This window comes from Cryptomeria japonica, chromosome 2 (genome assembly GCF_030272615.1).
Source record: "Cryptomeria japonica chromosome 2, Sugi_1.0, whole genome shotgun sequence".
NCBI lineage: Eukaryota > Viridiplantae > Streptophyta > Pinopsida > Cupressales > Cupressaceae > Cryptomeria > Cryptomeria japonica.
Genome location: NC_081406.1, coordinates 116,375,154 through 116,378,305, shown reverse-complemented (window position 1 = coordinate 116,378,305; position 3,152 = coordinate 116,375,154).

Below are 3,152 nucleotides of genomic sequence, written 5' to 3'. Positions count from 1 at the left end.
TGTGTGTTTATATGCACATATGTACATATGTATGTGTATGTATGCATGCATGTGTGTATGTATGTATGTATGTGTATGTATGTGTGTGTGTCTATGTTTGTGTGTGTGTGTGTGTGTCTGTTTATGTGTACCTGTGTCAATGTGTGTATGTATATGCATCTATGTAATATGTATGGTTCTCATACAATGTATGGACTCATTAAATCGGTTAACTAGACCATTCATTATCAGCTAAGTATATTAGTTAAGTGGAGCATTCATGTTCATTTTGTATGTGGACTTGACTAGTAGAATAACTTAAACATGTATGCATATTTAAATTTGGGTCCAATTCACTTGACATATATGTGCATGTGGGCATGTGTATTTAGGGGTCTGCAGATTTGGATTGCTTTTCAATAGCAATTTGTCCAGTGGCCAATAAAAGGACCAGATTACAGAAGTATGATCGAATAAAAGAGACAAAAAAAAGGGTTACATTACTTGCTCAAGAACAAGTTCCCATTGATGATGAAGTGGTCCTGATTCAAGAAAGACATAAAATTTGATGGAGATGGATGAAGACGTTCTTTTCAATGAGATTTTAGTTGAGGATATGGTATCAGAAAGCACATTAAAATTACACTACAAAAAAAATTGGGATGAATATTTTCAAGATAAATTTCTAATTGGAAGAGCACAATTGTTTGACAAGTTATTTAGGTGAAAATAAATTACTCCTATTTTGGAGTTGCTAGGTGTTGATAACAAGAAGAAATCATTAGATGGATCAGTAAATCAAACAGTTGTTGAAAATTTGCAAGAAGCTTTGAAATATATTGAGAGCATAAGTCGAGCTGCTGATTTAAGTGCTGCTCAGAGAGCATTAATGACTATGATTTGTAGTAAGAAATTATCACATAGAAGACAAACTCAAGCAATTGTTCAGTTATTGGATTTGTCTAGAAGAACTGTCCAAAGATATATTAGGAAAAGAAACAAGTTGGATGAGAATATTGAAAAGAATTGGGTCAATATTTGTAAGGTTCCTCGAAAAGATAGAATTACTAAAGATGTGAAAATACTTGTTATTGAATACTAGACCAGTCACTCTCATGTTTCTTCCAATAAAAGAGACACTATACAGATTAGAGATGGAGATGGTACAAAAATTTCACATCGAAAACAGTTTATAGACACAACACAGAGCGAACTGTTTGAAGCATTCAAACAAGAATTTCCAGATGTCAAGATATGTCAAAGAATGTTTGAGGGATTATGGGCATGTTTTGCGTGTATCAATAAGGTACGTGAAACTTGTTGTTGTCAAAATCACGTTGAATTTCAACTGCACCTCCAATCATATAAAAAGGCAATGACAGAAACTAATCCAAATGTAGTCATCCCTGCAAGTACAACACAATTTGTGAAGTCTATTTTATGTGACAGATTAAAAGACATAGATAAGTACAACGTACAATGTATAAAAAATACATGTGTCAACTGTGGAGATTTGAAGAAATTTGTACAAATTGAGAATATTGATCTTTCAGTACAAGTTTTGTGGAAAAGATTTGAATATGAAAAATATCAGACAAAGTTAGAAGCTAAATTGAAAAAAAATATGTTAAAAGAGAGTGAATTGTCTTACAAAGAGTTTATGTGTATATTTTAAAATATGATACATCCACATATCTTACATTGTCATGGTGCAAGATGACAAGCAAAACAATTTCGTATCTCAAAAAATTGTTTTCCTCCAAGTTGTATTCTTTCAATAGTAGATATCTATGAGAACTATACATCCAATCCTTATACATAGCTTCAAAGTCAATATTATCATTCTGAAAAGGTTGCAATTTTTGTACAAGTTTTGTATAGACATGCAAAGTTTCATGTGGATGGTGTAGAATCTAGTGAAGATGAACACATTATCATTAAGGAAGTTCATTTTTATATCAGTGATGATACTTATCATGATAGAAGTTATGTAGCACATTTTTTTGAATTTTTTTTTGAAAATATCATACATCGTCGAATAAATGCTTCACAACATTGGATTTGGTCTGATGGATGTGCTGGTAAGCATACAGATTGATTAAATTTTTTGTAGTCTTTTAATTATCTAGTATAATTAAGTTTTCTAAACTAATATATTAGATTTGATTGTAACTTCACAAGACAATTTAAATATGCAAATGTGTTCAATTTGTTGTCACAACAACATGCTAAACGTGGTCTAAAGTTTTTGTGGAACTTTTTTGAAAGTGGACATGGAAAATGAGAGCATGATGGAGCAGGAGCCTTGGTGAAGCGTGCACTTTGCCAACATGAACTTGGAGGTACATATTCAACATATATTTGTGTATTTCATTCAAGAAATCTCTATTTACTTGAGTATGTATCTTATGGGTTAGAGTTAAATTGCTAATTTAAGTCAATGTGTAGGTAATAGCATACGAAATTCAAGTGAGATAGTAGAATGGTGCAAAAGTCATTTTGGTGCTCGTGACATGACATATATCAAATGATATTTTTGGGAAGTTAAAAATATTGATCGATCCAATCCTTCTAATTGCCAAACAATTAATGGTATTAGAAGTTTGCATCAAGTGATGACTACTAGACATAGCAAACCTCTTGTGATTCAAATAAGAGAACTTAGAACTTGTTTTTCTATTGAAATTGCATTGAAAATAAGTCATGTCTATAGAACTTAACAAATCTCCTGTGATTCAGGTAAGAGAAAAATCATGTTTTTGTGTTGATTGCAATGAAAACAATGCAAATATTCAACAATGTCAGAACATTAGAGATGGATTTGTTTCACAATGGGAGATGAAACAATTAGTCACAATGCTTCCTTATGAAGATAGTGACATTGTAGATATTCATGATCCTCTATATTCAGCTAATTATGAACGTGTTTTTGAATTAGTTGTGCTAGGTACACTTGCATTTTATTTAAATATCCTTACATATTTTCATATACTTTGTTTAAATTTTAGTTAAATTTGAATTCTTTATACATTCTACCATACACTTTATAATTTAATTGTTTGTAATTTGTGGTGTACAGGTGATATTTTTGTCGTGGTTGTAGATCTTGACAATGTAGAAAGTGTTGACTATTACCTACTACGATGCACAAAACCAAAATGTAAATTGTCAGA